The sequence below is a fragment of the Numenius arquata genome, chromosome 12 (assembly GCF_964106895.1).
Source record: "Numenius arquata chromosome 12, bNumArq3.hap1.1, whole genome shotgun sequence".
Taxonomy (NCBI): Eukaryota; Metazoa; Chordata; class Aves; order Charadriiformes; family Scolopacidae; genus Numenius; species Numenius arquata.
The window spans coordinates 1,587,510-1,611,085 of NC_133587.1; the positions used below are offsets into that span (position 1 = coordinate 1,587,510).

The window sequence follows — 23,576 nt, forward strand, 5'->3', positions numbered from 1 at the left end:
CTTTAAACAACAAAAAACCCTCAAGTGAAATCAAAGCGTGGTGGAACATATTTCTTTAGTCTCCTTGATCAAAGCTTATAGAAGGAGGGGAATTCTGCTTGTAACTATTTCCTCAAATAGGGATTTGAGATGTGTTCTCTATTGCGGCACGAGGACTTCTCTGTAACCTGGGTGGTGGCCAAGTGTTGGTCAACGTGGTTCAGCATTAGCCAGGCTGCTCCATCTCAGGTGTAGATGTGAGGACCTAGTGTCAGCTTAGCTTTTTTTAGATGCCAGAAAGGAATGTTTTCAAAGAAATATTTTTTTTTTTCAAATGAAGTATCGTTAATATTTGTGCCTTCATATTGACGAATACTGCTTCACTGTGCTGTTCTCTTCCTCTGTGTCTTCCTCTGTATCTGCCTCTTTACTTAGATTGCAGGGAATCTTTGAGATGGAGATCAGTTTTCCTGACCTGAGTTCATAAAGCATCTTTCACAGTGGGCTCCTGGCTTATGCCTTGAAGTGAATGATTAATAAAACAAACAGGAGGTGCCTTTGGGGGGCTGCTCAGTCTCCTGCTCAGGTATTATTGTAGAGCAGGTTGATAAGGAAATCTGTCCAGAAATTTTTGGTGTGGTGTTCTTTGGTTTTGGTGTTGGTTTGGTGGGTTTTTTTTTTTGTGTGTGTGTTGGGTTTTTTTGTTTTGTTTTCTTTAAGGACATGTTTTTTCAGAGAGGGCTGTGAGGCAGAAGAAAGGCAATTGCTAGATTTGAATAATTGAAAAAGAGGGCTCTTCGAGGTTGATGGTCTGTGAATGGGAGAAAGCAATGAGAGAAGGCTGGAAGGATGCTTGTAGCTGGACCCAGGCGGGAGGCAGCGATCCCACACATCTGAGCAGGGGTCAGCACGGCCGCTCCTGTCACACTGAAAGTTTTCAGTGTCTCATCGTGCAGCTCAAAAGAGGACTAGAGATGCCAGGGAAACCAGAAAGAGAAGTCTGCCTTAACGGTGACACAAGATAACCGGGAAATAATACAGCACGGTGCAGGAGCTCATGTGCTGTCAGCCGCTGATGTACATCTCGCTCCATTCTCCGCTTAATAATTTACACTGAAAATCTTTAGTCAGAAGCCAGCTGATTTCTTTGTTTCTTTTCATTCTGCTCCTTCTAGATAAGGGAATGAAAGGATTACTTCATAGACATGTAATTCCAGTGTTGATGTTCTGGCTCGTTACAGAACCCAGCAGAGGCTGCTGCAAGGAGCAAAGCCGCAGCGTGGTGCCCGTCCGCTCACCTGCCTCCCGGGGCTTTGCTCCGGCTCGGGAACCCCACCAACCTCAAGGATTTCCTGTTACGTGGATGTGTCACCTGTGTTTCTGGAGCTGACTGATTCTCAAGTCACAAATTGTGTGTCATTTCTGCACAGGTTACTTTGAAGGATTTTTTTTTTTTTTTAAAGTTCATGTCCTTTAATCCCCTTCTCCTGCTGTGTCAGTGGCCGTATTTGCCTTTTAGATAAATAGATCCAGTCAGCTGGAAGACGAGGGAGTGGGCCCAGCATCCTAAATAAGTACTTAGGAATGTTTTCATTAATCTGTAAAGAACAAAGAGGAAGTTTCAAAGTTGGACGCTATTAAGTGGTATTGGACTGGCCCAAACTTCATTTTTGGATCTGTCTTTTGAAACTTGTCTTCATTAACTTTAGTTTAAGTGTCTTTGAAATTTATGGACTTTCTCCTCTTTCCCTTTGCTCAGCCTGATGAATGTGTAGAGAAGGGCATGGGCTTCTGCTCGCAGCCTTGACCAAAAGCAGGGAGGGAACTAGCAGGACTCGGTTAGGTGCCTGTTGGGTTTCAGGAATAGTTTAATTTAAGAAGTTAACTTCATTTCAGCAGTTGACTTGCCGTGACCTTAAAGGAAGCTCTTGTAGACTGAGCTTTTGCTATTTCTGGGAGAAGAAATTGTGCTTTTTGTGCATGTGTGTTTTGCTGCCATATATGGGTCCCTCGGAATTTGGAGGCCAAGGGCAGTGGCTAAAGGTTTTACTTAAGGGTGAGAGTTATGAGATGGAGCTTCTGCATAGTAAGTTTCTAAAAACAAACACGTCGATGTTTAAAGCTTTTCAACAGCACCCTGTAAGGTCTGGTTCAGATGATGTTTAAAAACTGTAAAAGACAAACAAACAAAAAAGAAAAGCTAAAAAGGATGTGTTTTCCTGCTTGTGTGAAAGTATCCCTGAATAGCTGATGGTTCATTTTTACTTATTCATGGGCAAATTATAGAGGTGCGTCTGTTCCTCATCTGTATACAGTCAGGCATCTTAAGTTTTTAAGATACTTTTTGACATTCTTTGAAGATGTAATGCTAGGTGGGAGATCAGTTAGAATTACAGATATCCTAAACTTTCAAAATAATGCTCCTGCCTGAAAACTCTTTTACTTTTGCTCCTGACTTTAATGAGGCACAGTCTGAACATCGTAGTAACTGAGGCAACAAAAAGGGGAAAAAAAGCCAATGCAACAATTCACAGGAAGAAAATCTTTCCACATGTTTACAGTAAAGCCAAAATATTTGTGCTGTGTTTATTTAACCTAAATGCTCAGGGATATGTCATCTTATAAAAACGACGTTACTGGAATAAACCAGTAAGTAGTGTGTAAGTCAAATACCAGAGCAGGAAACAATTAGCTGGACTCAAGCTTTTATTATTTTTACGAGTTGCTTATACTGCTGTCAGTAAAGAGGGCAAATAACTGTAGATAAAGCTCTTTGCCTGCCACTAATTGGGAGGGTAAGTATGTGCCTTTAGATGGGAAACAGCCTGATTTGCATGTGCAATCAGGCAACTAGGTGTGCTGTAGCTAGCCCTTCTACATCTTAATTGTGTCTGCAGAATGGGAAGCTTTGTTTTAAAGATTACAGCCCTACAAGTGAAGAACACATAAGCCGTCTCACTGGGAATTTTTGTTTACGTTGCTTTTTTCCTCTAAATCCAATCACTCATTCAAGTAAATGTATATACACCTTTTGAAAGTATGGCCCGAGGAATCTGACACTGGCCATCAGTTAGTGGATTTTGCGTAGTAATTGCTTCATCTATTCAATACTATTGAAAATACCCTTGAGCAGAATATAGCTGCAGGGGAACAGCACTCTAAAGCAGCAACCTAATTAATGAATCTCATTGCCACTTAGACGAGGATTATACAGTTGGCCTTGCTTGTCAGTATAGATCAGTTCTTACGACATTATATATTTGTCCAGAAAACTGGTGTGATTATTAGAGAAAAATGAATAAATTGGCGTTGGGAGGCTGGCGCGTTGGGGTCCGTGGAGGAGGCAGACTGTGCTTGCCGTTGTGTTCCTGACGTTAGAGGTGTCACCAGCGTCTCGCGGCTGTGTGGAACAGCAAATGAATTCTCTCAGCTTTTATCTCTGTGGCCGTGACCAAGATTATTCACTGCGTTTCTATGAAGTGAAAACAAAGTAATCGTAGCTGGAGTCTGAGAGCAGGTAAATTGTTTTCACGTAATAGAAGGCCGAGCAAAACAGAGGTAGAATTTTTTTCTTCCATTTAATATTTAAAAAAACCCACAGGCCTTTGTGTGCATCCAGCGAGCACCACCTTCTTGTAGTCTGGATGGTGGCTGGAGCGTTTGTCTCCAGTTGAATAAGTTGGACAATGATTCCTGCTGGTGATGAGCATTTTCTGAAGGTCTTTTGAAGAAAGTTATTTTAATAAAAGCCATGCCAATAGTCAACTAATTTCTAGCTTTTAGAAAATAAACGCTGTGCTTGAGGTCTGTGTTCCTGAAATCATTCGTCCAGCAAAAACTTACTCTGGATGCAAATCAGAGCTTGTGTTTTTAACTGAAGCTATAGACCAATTTACTGAGCAGTCAATAAATAAAAATTTTGAGGTTGGACCAGGTGATCGTGTGAGGTCCCTTCTGACCTGGGCTATTCTATGACACTATGAAAAAGGCACATACGCTACTAAAAACTCGCATGTAAATCAAAGGCCAGAATAACCTGCTCTTCCTTGTTCTTTTCTGGATGATGCGGAGCCTTTTCCAGAGCCCGGTTCTGCAAGTCTCCACTGTCATGTGGTGTGGCCTCTGTGCGTATGAGACCCCACATCAAGGGCCCCTCTATTGCTTATAAATCCTCCAAATTTATGCAGCATTTTAAAATGTAATTTCCTGCTTCTCTATGGAGACTTGCTGAAACCTGTGATTTCTGCTTAGGCTTATGAGAGCTCTTTGGATAAAATGATTTTCATTAGTAAATTCCTCTGATGGGGTTATGGACCTTTAATGTGAGATTGTCCCCGGACTTTTTTTTTTTTGGTCTCTGAGGTGACCTTAGCACATGAAGAGTTTTGATCCTGGAGTATCTCTACTGGTCTGTGTGTTGGTGATTAACGTGGCACCTTCTCGGCTCCAGCCCGTTCCTGCTGGCGCAGAACTGCCCCGCTCCTGCCTTCCCACAGAGCTGCTGCAGGACTCCTTGAGTCCTTCTCTGCCTCTTAGTGTCAGGTCCTTACTCTTTTTTCTTTTTTCTCTTTTTTTATAATTCCCCCCCATGTAAGACAACACATTAACACACCTAAATGTGAAATTTTGTGAAGAATTTTTAACCTTTGCAGGTGGCACTTGAATGGGTAATTCCAATAACACCAGAATTCAGATGATGAAGCATTCTTTGCCCTATGATTTGAGTAACAGAAGTAGTTGCATCTGTTATGTACTGGAAAAATAACTTATCTAGCTCTTTTCAATCACCCTATCCATCAGACGTGGCCACACCACCTTCTAGTGCTGGTCAGTCGTTTTCAAGTCAGTGAGCATCTGGGTTGGTCATTAGCCAGCAGAGAAACCAATTAGGGCTGGTGGGGTGTTTTAGGAGGAAAGGATTGAAATACATGAATTTTATTGATCAATTGTCCTCTACAATCAGCATCTCCACAAGCAGGTCTTAAAGCTGTGTGAGAACTCGATGGAAGTTCTTCTCTGCTCTTGCATGTCTCTTGAATCAAGAATGAATCCTCCAGTCAGTGGAGACTGCAACTTCTGGAGGTTCAGAATTCCAAACTTTGATAAAGCAACAAGCTAAGTAATAAAGCATAAATTAGCATTATTATGGGGAACAGTGCTGAAAATCCATTATTTTATTTAGTATATTTGTCTTAAAGTGATTATGTTACTAATTATAAGGCTCACTAGTCTGTTTAACAGGAGTCCAAATAATTATAATTTGTTTGCGGTTCCCACCCTGGTATTTTCATGCAACAAGGCAAATATTTTGTTGAGTAATTGATCTCCTGCATGCCTTTTTGTATGTTTAGGAAAATTAAATGTTTCATTTTTGTTCTAAACGGAATGTTTACAATTTTACTACTCTTGTTCTGGCAGTACTTTGGTAAACTTGAGAATAAGGCCACGGGAGGGATGATTGACTCTCAGGGTTCCCAACGAAGTCCGTAACAAAATTCCTTTTGGTGTCAATGGCTTTTGCATAATTTATTTCGCGTTTAATAAAACTGGATCAAAGTTCTTATTTATGGGTTATCTTGAAGCAGGATAAACCCTCCAGCTGGTTCCGGCCTTGGAAGCAATTTGGGACCCAAGTTCCATTGCTCTTACGGGAGTAATTTGAAGGACAAAGTTCTGAACAGGCTTTTCAATGAATGTTCAATTCAGGGCACCTTGGAATCAGCAGCAGGCATCTAAAAACCCGCTGTGAATTTGGAACATCCAAAGAATATGTTATTTAATGTTAGCAAAAATTTGTCAAGCTTTTATAAAAATCTCAGAAAATTGAGGCTAAATGACCTAAGTCACTCTTAGAGCTGGAGCTGTACTTCAGAAAATGGCTTAAATGAGAAGTCAAAATTGTGAAGTTAACTCCTTGTTTTATGGCAAAAAAAAAAGGTAAGTAGAGTTCTGTCTCCTAGTCCTTGTAAGTTTGCTGAAGTTTGGGTAGCAAAATGCTTGCTTGGAAAAAATACCCAGCAAAAAAAATCACAATCTCAAACTTAGATAATGGTTTCTGAAAATAGCTGGGCTGCCAGAATGTCAGTATTTGGAATGAGAAGATTGCTAAGGGGAAATGGCAAGTAATAAGGGGCCTAAAGAGACATGAAAAGCCAGCAGCTTCATTTTACTTTGAGGCAGAGAAAATTGCTTAGCACTACTTACAGCATCTTTCATTCAAAGATCTCAAAGCTTGCTGAACCAAACATAATTCTTTGAAGAGAGGTGTAGCCTAATGATCCCTCTGCTCATCGCTGAAACGCAGCCGCCTGCACCGGAGCACACCGACGGCTCGGCAGCCAGCGCTGCCTCGTGGTTCAGAACATCAGTTGAAGAGGGAAGATGCCGTTGGGAAGAGGCTGGAGCAGCAGAATGTGCTGGAATGTCATCATGTAACTCTGGACACCACCACGCTTGTAATTAAAAAAAAAAAAGGTTCAAGAAGTGCAAGTGAAGATATTTCCTCTCCTCTGACATTCATGTTTGTTATTCTGCCAAACATTTCCTTTATTGGGGAAAAAAACCTGGGGCAGCCAAGATTCTTAATATTAAAAGACCTTAGTGGAACTGTTAAAATCCCATTCTGTTCAAAACTTTAATGCCAGTTGGCTGTATTATCTCTTTATAATTTTCTTCTTCAGTGCATATGTAACTGCATTAGTTGGTCATTTACCAACAGACTTGAAAGACCATTTAGCTGGGAAAAATAACTAGAATTTTTTTATGAGGAAGAAAAGTGGACTGAAGTATTTCTTGCTTTTTTGTGATGGTAGTATGTCTTTATCGGTTCTTCCCCCCTCCCCCCCCTTCCCATGAAGACAGGAACTCCAATTTTATTTACATTAGCGTGAATAAGAAAAGTGCATCCTCAGCTGAGATGCATAAATATAACCCCTTTTACTGTGCAAGTAATAATCGCACTTGTAACTCTCTTAAGAGCTGATACAATGCATGAACAAGTCCTGAGAGAGCATTCGTCACGGTTATTTCAAACACAGACCTTTGCTCCAGTGTTGATGGTCTGGGTCCAGCAGAAAGGACCGGGATGTGCGGGTCCCTGCGTGGCCTTGGGCTGGAGAGGACGGGGGGGAACAACTGGTGAGTCGTTGATCCGAGTGCTTTCTCCCAGGCCTGGGAAGTCCATGCAAGCAAAATATTATTTGATCGCTGCTGAAAGTCTACTGTCAGGCGTTCAATCAGTAAAACCGTGTTTATGCCGAGCTCTCTGAAGCAGGAGAAGGAAACTTCTCACGAACCTCCTGGAGAGCCAGGTGCCAAGCGCTGGGTCTGGCCCCGTTTGTGCATCTGAGGCCGGTCGGCTCTAAATAGGTCTTGAAGCAATTCCAGCAGTTTATGCTATTTGATAAATCTAATCTGTAAAACAGGTCACGTAGAAAACCTAAAACCTTTTCTTCTAATTACAGTAAGATTTTATTGAATGCGCATTATACATATAGATCATAATACTTATTAAAAAAGACTATTAAGATTTTACAGTTCAAGATTTTACAGGCAATGGGAACAGTGGAAGCCTAATGCTTTCTGAGAATCATATCTGCATTAGCAAGATAAAGGACAATTTAGGAAGATTACAAAAGCAATGATTTAGAGTACAACATAAAAATCTGCTGAGAACTAATTCGCAATGCCAGCTGCTGCTAAGCTTCTTAATCTTTATCTAGTTCAATTAAAATCTGAATGTTTGGGATTTCATTAACAACCGGGGACTTGGAAATTACATGCACTTTTACGCTGTATTCAACTGCTTATGCACATTATTGGAAGTTGCCCAAAATGTCTTCAGGTAGACTTGAGATATAATTAAAACTTAAGTACTTAAAGGATAATGCAGAGGTAAAAGAGGATTATTTTAATTTTTTCTGTCAGATCCAATTGACAAAAAAAAAAAATAATCTTGCACAAGTGGAAATGAGTTGCAAACCAGTAAGAGTTTTAGTGCAAGTGATATTTCTGGATGATTGTGCAATCGGATGTGTGGATCGAACAGCTTCATTGGAGGGCAGAGGGAATTGGATATTGTAATTGTGCCCTGTACTGGTGGTGGGTTTTTTTGTGGAAAACCCACTTCATATCTATCGTTCGCTTCTGCACTGATGTAACCACGTTGCTATCAATTAATTATGCATTTCAAAGAATCTGCAAGTAGGCCTTTCTAAAATTAAACTAAGCAAAGTGATGAACAAGCTTTTAATCACTTAATGCTGTGTATAAAAAATAGTTTCTTTCCATTAATTCCTCAAGAATAATTCTTCTAAAAGTTTTTCAGAAGTAGAAAAGGACTTTTTTTTTTCCTTCTTCTGTTCCCTTCTTCCTTGTTGTGGTGTGGTTTTTTTTTTTTTTCCTACTTTCTGTGAAAGACTTGCCCATCGTTGGCGTAGCTGCTGGTTTAAAGAAGGGGAGGGGTCTGTTAGTGAGGCTCTGGGTCACATTTACTGGTTTAAATTTTACAGGTTTCAAACTGGGATGGATTTCTTTTTCTTTAATTATTCAGTCCTAATGACCTTAGGTGCCCCTATAGGAGGTGGAGATAAGAATGTTTTCAGAAGGAATGAGGGTATTTAAGGTGGTGATGTTTCTCTTGGAAAAGTGTAAAACCTGTAGTGCTGTGGGGTAATTGGTACAAGACTTAGAGGCAGCCTGGCCGTGTTTAAGTGGTGTGTTTTGATCAAGTTAACTTCTAAAATGATATAATGATAACAATAAATCATTCAGTAGTGAAATTTCTTAACGTATTTGGGGAGGTTGTGTTAATTTCTGTCATAGGAAATTAAGATGCTATTCTTTACAAAAGAAAACAGGTTTTTTATGACTACTTGATCTTCCTTTTTTTTTTTTTTAAACTTTTAAAAAGAAGTTGTGTTTACAAAGCAAGACCAATGTATAACAGTACTGCCATGCATAACTTTCAAAAACAAAATGCCTTCTTCCCCACCCCCCCTTTCCCACCTCTGTCATACTTTTTATGGAAACAAGCAATACTGGGTCGCTCAAGACAAGTGGAAAATATAAGAAAGGAAAGTGAATTTTGATTTTGGCATACTTGGGCCAAGAGGACAGCTAGTGCGTCCTGTCCTATTTCATATTTGTGCCTAGAAACCTTTTCGTATGCTGGGTAAAAAGGATGCAGATATCCTCAGAAAGTTTTTTTTTTTTTTTTTTTCAGCAAGTAGGTATCATGAAATTATGTATTTGTCATAACAAGGGGAAACTTATTTACAGAAATATGTATATCATGATTTTTTTTTTTCCCTCTGCATGTTTGCATTTTGGCTTTTGGATAGTGATGCCTTCTGTATTATTTAATGAAGTAAACTGTAGTTTCAGAATTAAAGATAGGCCTTTTGCATTCTCATTTAAGAACTGAAGAAAAGGTGTCTGGGTCGCAGGAGTTGAGACTCTTGAAAAAGCAATGGTGTCTATCTGGGCCTTGCGCTCGTACAGCCGAGGGCATCTCTCCAATGGTTTCCCCATGCGGCATTGCCGGGGCTGGGGCCGTGGGAGGTGGGAGAATACGGAGAACATGCAGTGATTCCTAGAGGTGCTCTCCATGCGTCCGGGAGATTCCGGTGGTGCAGAGGGAACTCTCATGGCCGGCTGTACGGCCAGAGCAGTCCTGGTGGGCTTCCATGGTCCAGCTCGTGTGGCCAACCCCAGCAAGCCTGGGCTCTGCCGCTTCCTGCCGTCACCCGTCTCCTTGTCTGGAGCTGATCCTGTGACTTCAATAAACTGAAATCCAGCTATAGTCTTCCTCACGTGTGGGTGCTGAGCCCAGTGAGGTATATGGCATTTCAGCTTCAGAGAGCTCGATTTGCCCTGCTACGTGCTGGGATAGGTGTCCTCAAAAGAGCAGAAAATCTCCTCTTTCCTCTGGCTGTTGACTACATTTCGTATTTGGAGTTTTTTCTTTAACTCCAGGGTTTTAGTCTCTGCTCTTAAAATGGATCAGCCATTATGATCCATTTTAATGGTAGCCCGGTGTGACAATCTGGACGTAGGCTTTGACTCCTTGGATTTAGGTCTTTTCAGAAATGTAGGGGTTGTTACCAAAGATTAAAATAAGCTTCCTTCTTCTTTCTTACGAAAAGAGTACTGAAATAAATAAAATGAAGAATATTGATATATCACAAATGGAAACAGTAAATGTGTCGCTAGGGAGATGAGTGGGAGTTGAGAGCAAAGATACTTATATCTGTAGTTATCTGTACGTTTGGCTTCAGATAGGAAAATCTGCACCACAGATTGATCCTATAGGAGTAATAAATACACGTTATCTGTAATTATTCTCAAACTTCATAAACCTTACTTTAATAACATCCTTTGCATCATTTTTTCTGAGATCTTTTATTTTTATGACACTGTCAGGCTTTTTAATTTTAATTCCAAGAAAATTGCTCCAGCTGTTAACGGATTTTGTTTTAGCTTCCATTTCTGTCATTCTCTTGAAAGCTGATAAAGTGTCCCACTTCTGTTCTCCGGAGGCCGAGAGCTTCCTTTGGGGAGTTCTGGTGGCTGGTTGGAGGGGTTCGGTGTCTGAGCTATGCCTAGATGACTGACTTTATTTTTATTTTTTTTTTTAAGAAGATCACAGGCACTGAATTTGCAACTTCTTTTACAAGTACAATTTTTGATGTAATTCCACCTCGCAGTATGATCCCGCAGCGGGAACCTGTTTTTGTTTGGGTATATTCCCTTTTGGGGAGTGGGAGTTGCTGAAGCTAACGTGAGGTACGGTGGTTCTCCTCGTGGTGATGTGGTGGCAGCAACTGGACTTTTCCAAGCAGTGAATCCTTTCCGGAGTGAACCAAAGGAGCCATCAGACCTGGTGGTCAATAAGGGTTTTTCCGAGAGCCCCAGAAGTGTTATATTAAGCTTGATTCAGATCTCACCTGTATGAATATAAAAGAGAAGTAATGTTCCTGAACAAGAGTAGAATTCCATGTCTGAGTAAAATGGGGCTGCTTCAAGTAGAGGAGGAAATATCAAAAAAAAAAAAAAAAAAAAAAAAAAATCAAAAATTGAGCTTCAGTGAGTAGAATAAGTACTTCTGTGTGAATGTGTGAGGAGTTGTCTTGGAATAAATGTCGTGCAAGTGTTTGTGTTTATATTTGGTAATAGAAGCAATAATTAATTTTTTAACTTGCGTCTTACAAATATTTTTTTTTCAAAAAATGTTTGGATGTGTTGTAAAGTGTTCCTCTATCAAGGGACACAGCAGAGTGGCATATGTGTTACCAGCACTCCCGTGGTTGCACGTTTGAGCGAGGATCAGTGTGGATACTGAAGGTGTTACTGGGTTTCCTCTGCTGTTATAAGTGTGAGCCCATTTTGTTATGTCCTGGGGTCTTAAAAAATCAAGGCCCACCAGTAAGCAGAATTTCAAGTGCAGCTTTTCTGAAGAACAGAAATTAACCGTAGGCCTGGGTATTCTTTTGTGTATCTGATACGACGTACTGACTACGTGTTCTGAGATGGAGATGAGGTTGAATTTTAAACCAGTACAAATGAGTACACAGTTTTATTTCCTAATAGCAATTAAATACTCAAACTTCTCTCATTTCCACCAGTGTGGTCCTCCCCATCTACTCTTCCCTAATGAGGTGGGGTACCCAGCTGTGGGCTGTAGGCCACGTCTGCTCAAGTAAAACTGGCCATGTTCATGGCCATGTGAGGGACTCTCAAGGGAACCAGAAACATGAATTTTAGTGGAAGCCTCAAATATTTCACTTGTCCAGAAAAAAAGATTCAGTTTTCAAGTTCATGTATGTCTCCGTACTGTTCTTTTTTTCAACTTGTTTTAAAAAAAAAAAAAAAAAGTTTTTTAGGATGAAAAGTAAAACCAGACCAGTAAGAGACATTCTCTACCCTCTTCTTCTCTTTTGTAAAATGGAACTTGAGCGATTGTGAACAACTTCTGAGCAGTTTCAGTCTTTGAATGGAAGTTTGTGTGTTTTTTTTTTTTTCCTCAGTTCTAATTTCAAATTTTGCATTTGCTAATGACACTTTTTTACTATATCTGAAGATTGCCATCTACTGGCATGGAACAGCTTTGGGGTCTGTTATTGTTCATAAATCTGAAAATTCAATAAAGTTATTTTCTCAGTTGGTTTTGTGATTCCATGTGGCTTCACAGGATAGGGGCAATAGTAGGGGAAACACTAACAGCATTTTCTTTATCATATGAAGCACTGTGCAATGTCTGCTTAATTAAAAGCCCATTATAACAAGATACTGATGCTTCCCACGTGAATGATCTTTCTACTCCCCTAAATTAAGCCGTGTTTCATATTTCTATTCTATAAGAAGAGAAGAAACACATTATTAAAAGGTTAAAATGTGCACTTTCTCCAGGCATTTGAAGTGATTCTGACCTTCTGGCACATAATGGTTGGGTGGCTCAATAAACTACTGGGGTGGAATTTTATTACTGTGAATTCCAAAATTATGGCAGACACCTCTCCTTCCTCAAGCAGATTTTTTAGTTAACCCTAAAATTCCTGAGGTTTCTAGACCCTGGTTCATAGAATCACAGGATGGTTCAGGTTGGAAGGGACCTTAAAGATCATCCAGTTCCACCCCCTGCCCTGGGCAGGGACACCTCCCACCAGAGCAGGTTGCTCCAAGCCCCCTCCAACCTGGCCTTGAACCCCTCCAGGGATGGGGCAGCCACAGCTTCTCTGGGCAACCTGTTCCAGGCTCTCACCACCCTCACAGCAAAGAATTTCTTCCTAGTATCCAATCTAGGATTCCTCCCGGTATCTTCTGTAGTGAGGATGGGCTGGTGTGACCCCCACCAAGCTCTGGGCAGGTCGGGAGGAGCAGCAGAGCTCTGCTCTGAGAGCGGGTGTTGTGCATCTGGAGCCACCATCGTCTCAGAAACTGGGGGCAGCTGTGGGGCTGGGAGGTGGCCACCCTGCACTGGTTGCTGACCTGATTTTTAGGAGGGGGTGGTGGGGAGCGGTGCTTGCTGTGGGATGCTGAAGAGCTGCTCTGCACGCCTGGCCGGGGCTGGGACTCCTGAGCGGGTGAGGGTGCCCATAAGACAGTCAGAATTCTGTGTTGGTTTGTTTGGTTTTTTTTCCCTGTTCCTTAATATTTCTTAATGACAAAGTGCTGAGTACGTTGCCTCTTCTGTATCTTATTTTTAGATGTCCTTTTCCTGCGAGGAAGCGCTTGGGTGCCTGGCGTGTGGCTTTGCTTTTCCTCCCAGGGACACGGCACCTAAAACTCAGCTTTAGCTGTTAGAACTTAGCTCTAGCTGTCCCTGGGGCTGATGTGGGATATTTCAGCTGTGCAAATTACTGTTTTTGAGGTAATTCGCGAAGGGCCACGCTGTGTTTTTTGGTGAAGGTGGCGTGTGGGCAGCCCGGGGTCGGTGTGCTGGGGCAGAAACGCCGGCACCGAGCGGGTGACATCGCAAACGGGAAGGTTCTGCTGCTTCCACCGCTACGAAGCACGTGAGGAATCTCTTTGCCCTGGGATGGCGGTGCGTCCCTCGGGGGGGAGGCACGGGCAGCGTGCGATGGAGGAGCTGTTGCTGTGCTGTAGCTACTCCAGCTTTATTCAGTTGGGAAGTAAATAGTGGTGTAAAACCCGTGTAACTTGCTGAACCGTTAACTAAAGCTGCCCTTGGGCTGCCTTCACGCACACGCACGCTATTGCTGGGGATACCCTATCTGCTCTCTGGATTTTATTTGGGGATTTGCTGTGTTTGTCTATGAGCCGTCATCTCGTCCGAGTTTTCACTCTTCTTAGTGTCTGCTGCTTCTCTTTTACGTGAGAGGTCTTGTCTGCAGAGAAGAAGGAGAATAATGGTAAAACAACACACTGTGTGTTTACGTAAGAGCGTATGTCCTAAGGTTCTTCTGCATGAACTTCATAAAGTATATTTATTTATTGTAGCCACTCAGCTGTTGGCACTGCGCTTTGATTTTCTGCTAGATAGAGAGTTGTCAGTTACACACTGTGTTTGCATTTACTGGTAATTAGAAATAGTCTTCTTGGCTTCTTAAGGCAATTAGGCTTCCCATCATTTGCACACATAAGCCTGCTTTGTACTACTTTGATGAATAAGTACTTTAACGTAGAAGAGTGGGGAGATTTATTGAGAGGCCGTATGGCACGAACCTACAACCCTGAGTTGACCCTAAGGATAATTATTTAGAAAGAACGAGAACAGAAAATTACCCCATCTTGAGCAGATTGAGGGTGTTCCTGATGTGCACCAGCTTGTGCAAGCACGAGATTGGTGTCGTGGTGCTCCTGACTGGAGTCCTCCCTGTGGGAGGGTTGTGGCAGGGTGAGCCAGGCCATCGAACCGGCTGCTGCTCCTTCCTTCTCCCTGCTAAAGAGAACATTCACCTCAGGTTGGTTTGGTTTTTTATCCCTCATTTGATAAATACTGATTTTCCTGAAGGAGAAGCACCCTTTGGGAGGGCGGTGCTGATTCCCACCTTCTATAAGCATCTCTACAAAGTAAATACATGTTTACAGAGGAAAATGGAGTAGCCCATTGATGTGGTGGTTGATTGACGTGAAAATGCTGTTCTGTGATTGATGAGACAAATGCATGTTGTTCACAAAAGCTCTGAGAAAATGCAGTCTATACCGTACTCTTCATTACAGATTTTTCCAGGTTTTTATTATAAGCAATTTACTTCCAATTATAATACAAACTGCAGTAAATCTTGCTGTGGTGGTTAATCACAGACCAACAGGCATAAATGACACAAGTGTTGGTTATTAAGAGATGGAGCATTCATGAACAGAAGCGGTTGCATCATTCTGGTCTCCTCAGTGGCACACACGAGTCTCATTTCCCGTAAGATGCTCCTAGCGCTTGCGCTGGTCTGTGGTACCTTCCAGTGTCATTAGACGTGCTGTGGAGTGAAAATTCCCTTGCCTGTGTGGATTAGAGAAGGAGTTTGAAGTTTCTCAGCTCCTGACTTGCCCCAAAATTCCTGTCAAAAATGCATATCATGAATTATTCAGGCAGACACCTCTTCTGTGCGAAGTGTATTAAAAGGTGGTGAGAGGAGAACCTTAACTTGAGAGAGGTTCTACCTTTTCTTATAGTGAGAGTATCTTACCCTTGGAGTGCCCTGAGCTCAACCTTAGAAACGTCATGCACATCATTTCAAACTTGTGAATCGCTGTTGCTCTTGTGATTTTTATTTTTTTATTTTTCCAACAGTTGGGATGATTTTGGAGGAAATCCGTCCAGTTGCACTCGTGTCTGCTGGGTAGTTTGAAATCGTCAGTGGTGACAAAACACATTCTTTATTTTAAGTGAGAGTGAATAAAAACTTTGGCTGGTGTATAGTAGGGGGAAGGGCAGAAAGAGGAAAGATAAACTCAGCTTCTCAGCTATTAGATGTTTTTGCAAGAGTTCCCTTTTTCTTGGAAAAATGCTGTATCTTTTGAGAAAATGGCTGTGCTTGCTAAAGGTAGAGCAGCGTGCCTTTGGCAATGCTGATTTAGCAGGGTAATCATGTCATTGATGGAATCCAATATAAATAAACCTGTTAACAAATGAAATTAAACATGAAACTATAACTTAAGTATTTTCTCTGGTTTGTTCACTAGTGTGAAAAGGGATTGGTCACATGCCCACTGCCATCCATAGGGGTCTCTGATTCCAATGGACTTCGGAACAGCATTAAAGCTGTTTACAGCCTTTTAGTTGAGTTTATTTACAATAAAGCGTGCTTACAGCTAATTGTATGGTTTTCAAGCCCTTCAGGTAGCTGACTGATGATTATACCTACAAACACGACCTTTAATAACAAACCAAAAGGTGGGGAAGGGAGAGCTGCTTGGTCTCAGCTGCCCTGCCTCTCGTGCTGCTATGTGCAAGAGCAGCAGCCCTTCTCAAAAGTATAAATGTTCTTGCTTTGTCTGCCTCAATAGCTCCTTATCTGTGAACCCATGAAAAATGACTCTGTTGTGGATCATCTACCATTTGTGTTTTGATTTGCATTCCGGAATGCAGCTTAGATGTGATATGGTGGGTTCCTCCTTTCTGGTGGTATCTCCCTGGCTACACGCTATTACCTCCTCCCCGGCTCTCGCGCTCGCCCTGAGCACCCTCTTCCCATAGGTCTATAAATTACATCTGTGACCTCGGGAGGTTTCTGTGTGATTCTCCCGTATGTGGCAGAGATGATAAAGCTTCCTTATCCCATTGCGGCATTTTGTGGATGAATTCATACATGGCTCTGGGGGGGCAACCCTCAGATAACCTGCGTGCTGGTGGTGCTGCTGCTCCTCAACAGGCCTGGAAATGTCCGTCTGTGGGTTTGACTCTGTCCGTGTTTCTGCCTGTGAGGGCCTGGTCAGTGAAAGCATTCAGAAGGCAGTTCTTATACATCTACTCCTCAACATCTGTGGTTTAAAAGAGGAATAAAAATTTGAATGACTCCCTTTAAGATTAGGAACTTTGTTAAGTCTATGTAGCAGGCTATCCAGTCTTGTTCCTTTTACTAGTAAAACAGAAGAGTTGATTAATTACAGTATTTATTTTACCATAAGTTGATGAGTCTCCCATCCCTAAATCTGTAAAATACTACTTGCACTATAACGTGTACCTACAAAAGGGCATCCTAGGACTGGGTATTTTTAGGTAATACATTGTTTATTACATGAAAATTTGACCTCATTATCTGTCCTTTTCCATCTCTGTTGTTATCTAAAGTATGTAACAGTGAGGAGAACATCATCTCAATCTATCAGTGCGATCAGACAAAGAGATTCTGTTGCAAATTCAGGGAAGATTGTGTCCCAGATGGGAACAGCAAATTTAATTACTGACAATGGAATGAGTACAGAATGTTTCTGCACGCACAGCTCTGGACAATGCGCTGCTTCAAAGCCCATGCAACTTGATTTCTGCAGCGCTACGCTGGGAAGAGTTAGTGCATGGTAGCCCCCGAAGCTGAGGATGAGGTGTGTTACAGAAAAGCTGGTGAAATGCTAATACATTCGTTGAGTGAAGTCAGCAAAATAGCTAAACATCTAAAGAGCAAATATCAAGCACTGATATTTATGTAGAGATAGTACAGAGGAGAGGAAAACTGTTCATCTTGCAGAGACCTTGTGCTTCCAGGAAAGCACTATTTTTTAATATATGGAGAGCTTTATTTTAGGTGGCTGCCTTACCCCGAGATGATGGTGCTGCGGCTTTGGCTCTGTGGGAGAAGGGCATAGGTGTGCAAGTCAGGAGTCGCTGAACAAACACTGCACATATATAAAAAAAAAATCTTATTATCCCAGCACTTAGGAAATGAGGTTGAGACTGATATAGCACCATGTTTTAGAGCCCATGCATCCAGGCTATGTCTACAACAAATTGACCAGAAGTTGATTACAAGCTCTAATTCTTCCAGGACTTGCCGAACAGCTGCCTGTTGCCATCTCTCTTGCTGTCCAGGAGATGGATCCCCGTGTGCTGGAGGTAACGACCTTCTCGATGTTTTCTAATAAAACAATGAAGAGCTGACTTTATCATCCTTAAAGCAAATTACTTTTGAAAAATGCTTTACAAATACCAAGGGTGCTCTTTAGATGGGGATGTTTTCTATTAAAAAGTCTTGAATATTTTTCTGCCCTTAAGTGGAAAAGTTCTCTCAATCAGGCGAGGTGTAGTACATAGGAATAGCTCACCCAGGGAAGGCAGGGGTATTTTGTGTCTGGATCTGTCTGGAAGAGCAGTGTCATCAGATTGGTTTGGTTTAAATTGTCTTAAAGAAGGCATAGTAAATTAAGATTATTTTTTTTGGTCATCTTCTACATCATCTTCTTTCCTCTATCTAAAATGATCTCGGATGAAGGTGATGTGGTAAGTCTAATAGCGTCTTAAATGTCTGTCGTGGCCTCTGTGCGACAGCAAGAGGGACAGCACTGAGTCTGCGGGGCCAGGACTGAGGTTTTACAGGGGAAAATGGAGGTATTTCCTCATCAGTCTGAATAGGCAGCGTCCAGACGTGTGTCGAGCCGCTGTGCTGTGTGGCCCTGTGATGGTGTGGCTGGTGCTGGTTACGCCAATGGCTCAGTTCCCCAGTATGTCTCGTTCTCTGTTTGTGCTAATACCAGATAACAACAAAAACACTAGGCTTGGCCCCAGTGTCCTACTGTGGGCTTCCTGCTGGCTTGTTTACGCCGCCTTATCCCCCAGGTTTGTCTGTTGTCATAGTTCCCATTTTCTTTCCGTTTTTGAAAGCAGGACAGGAGGTCTCTATGGAGACAGGCATCAGTTCCACTCCATGCGCTAAACTGTAGGGGTTGCTGTAAGAGCAGAGCTGCGAACACGCTCCGGCCCCTGTGGAAGCCAGAAACATTGCCACGCTGACACTTCCAGTCCCTCGTGTCTCTGGGAATTAACATTTCAAGGTCGCAACAGCTTCGCTATAGCAGCACTGCGTGCCATTACCTTCACTGGATCACTAACATGGTAACAGGAGCATCATCTCCGCGCGCTACAACTTCAGCTTTCAGGATTTTTTTCGTTAACCGCATAAGAGACACCAAACCATCCCAGTGTGTCTTTAGGAGTAGGACATAGGAATTTCATCTGCAATGAAAGTTAAACGTAGGTCCCAGTAAGTCACTGGGACATGCACAAAAAACTTAGAGATGGCTTTGGTGCACGTACGTAGCTACTCAGACTGGTACCCAGAGGAGCTGGGTTGCCGAGCAATATCTTGTCAAAGATGTGACTTATGGCTCCGAAACCCTCTGAGCATCAAGTCACTGGAAACAAGGAGGTATCTGTCTCACCTACTGTCCTTGTTTGGGGCTGAACATTGTTGTTGTTGTCAGCTGGGTGATGGATATGGTGTGAAATGCACTCAGGTCTGGCTCAAACAGCTTCTATGCATTTAATGATGAGGTAGGTGTTATGGGTGTAATTTTCAGGAGTAGCTGAGCAACTCGGGAACCAAATTCCATCAGCGGCGTAATCACTGAAGTTCAGGTTCCCACGTCACTGGCTGCTTCAAGCGCTACTCTATCACTGTCTTGGTTTGTGCCCAGCTTCCTCTGACACTGAACCAAGGACCCAGAGGAGTGTGTGTAATGTGTATTTCTGCCCCCGCGCTTTTCCCGTGTGTAGATCCGTAATCACAGATCGCTGGTCAGGAGCCTTTGCTCACAAGGCAGATAAAAGGGGGGATCATAACTGCGGCTGCTGTGAGAACAGAGGGGTTGAATTGTGCAGGATGAATAGAATCTGAAAACTCTACCAGATGAGGGATAAGAGAGTTACCTGATGTTGTGTTTCATTTTTTCTCCCGGATCTTGTACGAGGTTTCCTTCAGAGTCCTGGAAGGACTGGTGGTCCTGTCTGACACGATGCTGAAAGAGGTGTCATCTCTTGTTCGTTTGCAGCATCTGCTATGGAACAGCAGTTGAATTTTATAGCAAGTTGCTTGGATAGCGCACACGTAATTAGCTAGGTGTACTTTTAATAGCGCACTGGCTAAGTGGAACCCTAAGGAGTGTTTAAAAAAAATGGGTGACTGAAAGGTCATGTACTGTTTTGTTCAGTGTTGTGACCCCAGCGAAAAAAGAAGTTTCTGGGATCTGGTATCACATGAAGCACCCAGAACTCATAAATGCAGATCAGCGGTTTGCCTGAAAGACAGCTTCTGAACGTTGTCTTTCTGGGCTGGTGGTCCTCAGCCTGTCTCTGGTACCACGAGGCTGTGTAGCACAACACCAGATATAGAGATACTGGTAATGAAACAAAGGTCAAGTTCTACCGTCTGATAAATCTGCTTTCTGTTCACCTCCTTGTGTGCTGTGAAATGACGATTAATTCAGATGAAGTCATCAAGGGATGTTTTGGTGGGCAGAGGGTTGGTGTAACGATGCCAAGCCTGTGCATAGTTCATGGGAGGGAGTAGTCCCCGTGGGCTGCTGGCGAGAGAGAAAATACTCGTTTTAGTACTGTAATGTCTTTTTTGTGCGTTTGCGAGTTGCTTCCCCCAGCCCCTCAGGCAGAGGTGGTCGGGTCCGGCTGGGCATGGACGTCTGTCAGGGTAATACCAGGTCCCTGGGAGCTCAGCTTCTTGGCGTATTTTCACAAACAAAGACAATTAAGAGGATTAAAACCACTTTTATGTTGTAATCTAAGTTAGCCTTCAAGGCTCCCGTTGTAGTCTGGGGGGGGGGGGGGGGGGGAGTCTCCGGAGAGATTCATTTTGGCTCAGTTTGGGTTGTCCTCGGGGACTGGCTGTGGGAAGGGCTCGTTTGCTCTGGGCGCTGGGAGTGGGTTATACTGCGTTTCTCCATCCTGTAGGATATCACTGTTCCTTTACCATTGATGAAACATTTCCCAAAGTGTAATGATTTGCTCAAGGCAGTGACTTTGGCCGGCGTGTGGTATTGAAAGAGCGTCACAAGATTGTACTCCTCACCCTGGGTGAGAAAAAAGAACAGAAAAGTCTTCTGCCTTACTGACATACTTCCATTTTCCAGTAATTTATAGATATGAGCAAATGTAGGAGCTGCAGATAGGGGCAAATAAGAATAGGCACCAAGTCAAATAAAAAAAATTTTGAAAAGGTCAAATTAATATATTTTTACAGCTATCTTCCACAGAATGAATGAGGCATTAAAATTCTGATTATAAGTTCTCGTGAGAATGGATTGTAATGAGAACAGGAACCAGCATATTATAAATCCGCTCTCCTGGTGATAATTTAACTAGAACAGTAACTGGTACAAATGTAATTCATTAATTCATTTTTATGACAATTTAAAGACTGAAATCTGGTTGTTATCGTGTGGCCTTCTTGTGCCATATCTAGGACACTTTTTGTAGTTGCAGAGTTGAAGCATTGAGAGACTGAGATACGTTATAAAACAGATGGATGTAAACTTCCTTGGACTCTACCTTATCACAGTTGCTGCCTTTTATAAAGTTCTTCTTTCACTTGAGACCGGGTTGAAAGAATATTAAAAAATAGCTCTGATTTGTGTTTGTTTAGGACAGATGGCTAATTTAACTAGTCTGATCTCAGTTTCTTATTGGACTACATCCAGCGGTCCTTGATAGTCTAATATCTGAATTCAACGTTTCCCCGAACCATCAGATGCAAATAGCAAAAGTAATTAAAAGACTGCTTCGAACTGTAAATATCCATTAAAAGTGTGAAATTTTTCCTAATAACATTTGTGGAGCTGTAGTTATTTTGAAGAGTTTTTAGTTGCACTGACAGTAAAGACTGTCACCAAATATGGTGAGTGCTTTTATTTGTTTATTTGGGGATTTTTTTCCCCTGCTGCTTACAGAGTATTTTTAAAAAGGCTCTGTAATGTGCCTGGTGGTCACAAAACTTCTCCCCCCTGTTTTAGCAGGGGAGTGGAGGGAGGGATGGTATGACTTTGGGGTTAGGGTTGCTCAGGGTTTAGGGCTCTTGGTGTCCCCCGTTACCCTCTGCAGGGCTGGAGGGCGCCGTGGGCTCGGGCTGCCTTCCCGGGGGGTGCTGAGGGACACGGCTGGTGTGACTGTCACAGGGGGCGTTTATATGACAAAAGTATTGTAATCTGCCAATTTAAGACAGCTAGTTTTGTTACATGAATTTTCAAGTTACTCCAGAGTTCTTGTGTGCCGTCCTTGTCAAAAAGATGTATAAAATAAATACCTGTGATTGGGGAAAGCCCTAAAACAATTAAAATCTGTATTTTAGCCTGTAGCGCTTAGACATCGTGGGTGGAACGTCGTCTCCACTGAAGTCAGCAGCAGAATTCCGTATTGATCCTAGCTGGATCTTTATTTATGCTAAAATAGACCTGGAGAAGATAAGAAATTATAAAATTCATGTTGCTTATTCTTTTTGTTTGTTGCAAACCCCCAAACACATTTCCTTTGCCGGGGTTTGTGCCCTTCCCACTCGGCCCCTGTGTGGGTGTGCTGTGTCCGGCGGATGAGATTCCAGCCCACCATCCCTGGCTCTGCTGCGGCATCACCACGGGACGTGAAGCTTGGTCTTAATGGAGATGCTCCCAGTGACCCTCGGCTGAGAGCTGCTGCCGGGGAGGTTCCCTGTAACACCTCGTGCACCCCGGCCACGTGGCCAGCGCTTCCAGGGTCTTCGTTAATGTCGTCAATGGTTAGAGACATTAATGATGATCCTTATCGTAGTTGTAGCCTCAATACAAGATAGTTCAGGTAGTAGAAAAGACCTATATACGCGCTGTTAGGCTGTTCGCTTTAAAAATGGATTTATTGGAGAGTAGTAGCCATAGTTTGAATTATTAAACTCTGTGCAGCCACTGATAGATCGTCCTTGTAAATAACGACGTGTTTTCATGAAATGTCTCTTCATTTTGTTCTTTGCAAACATAAGTTCTTCACATTCTCTAGTCATATCTTCAGTGTTAATCTCATCAGCAAATTCTATTTAGACCACAGAATTTTAAGAGCTTCATACTCAAACTCTATTTTTGTCCTTCCTGCTCCCTACGACAGCCTCTGTATTAGATTGCAGGTTTTCTATTTTAAAGACCTTTTTAAATACCAGATTGTTGAGTTCCTACAAAAAAAAAAAAGGAAAAAAGAAACTTTGCAACAAACAAAATTGCAATAATGTTCTGAATGATTAAAATTCTGAGTATAAGCACTAAATTGTTTCCCAGAAGCCACAGACTAATGGAACGGCGGCAGTAAGCTGTTGCACAAAAAAAGTCTCTGTATTAATTAGGAGATGCTTTGTGCGGTGTCACTATGGGTACAGGTTGGTTAAAATGAAGAGATAAATGCTACTGCAGAATAATCATTGGAAAAACAGCTTTATGTGGAGACCTGCCCCTGTTACTGCTTTGTGCCAGCAGCGTGTGGTGTCTCGGGGGATGTGTGGTGGAGTAAAAACCTTGTGGACCTGTATGAACACAACCAGAACTCCTGCTCTGGGCTATGGGGGGATATACAGCATGAAAGTATGGTGTGTAAGACTAAAATGCCCTGATTTATGCTGCTGTGAAGTGCAGGGGAGAGGGGGCATCTGTGGTACCGATCCCCTTTCGCATCTCACCAGCTGGGGGTCTGAGATGGGCATTCCCGCTGGTGGGCTTGTGCTGGATGGGCCAGCTGGCCACGTCAGCTCCCCTGCTCCCCGGTCCACTCCTGTCCAAGAGACAGGCCATCTTCTTGCTGTATCTGTTATTCATACACATTAGGAGCAATTAATATAAAAATGACCTGGTGACAGAGGACTTCAGCTCAGTGCCCCGGCTGCCCAACTGCTGGCGTTTTGTGGTGACAGCAGTAATTCAGTGTGCAGGTGGGTCTGTCTCTTGCCTTGAAGGATCAGTCACCCTTTAATCAAGCCTGATGTGCTGATGCTGTACGTGCAGCTTTCCTTTGTGAGGGAGATGGGGTGTGCTGTGGGTTTTGCCCGTCTACAGGATACTGGTGGTTTCGATTTAGTTCTTGCTGCCCAGTTTTCATTGCGTGGGCATCACCCCCAGGGTAGATGGTGGTGTGTATTCAGTTTCCTTTCTACTGTAAATCAGCATAACTTCATTAAAATTCAGCTTTC

At 42.6% G+C, this 23,576-nt stretch overlaps 1 protein-coding gene across 1 annotated transcript in view; it reads left to right on the top strand.

Annotated features, from left to right (window-relative positions):
• Positions 1 to 23,576, top strand: part of CDH4 (cadherin 4) — a 433,033-nt gene that overhangs the window by 21,544 nt on the left and 387,913 nt on the right. The gene's annotated exons all lie outside the window — the stretch shown is intronic.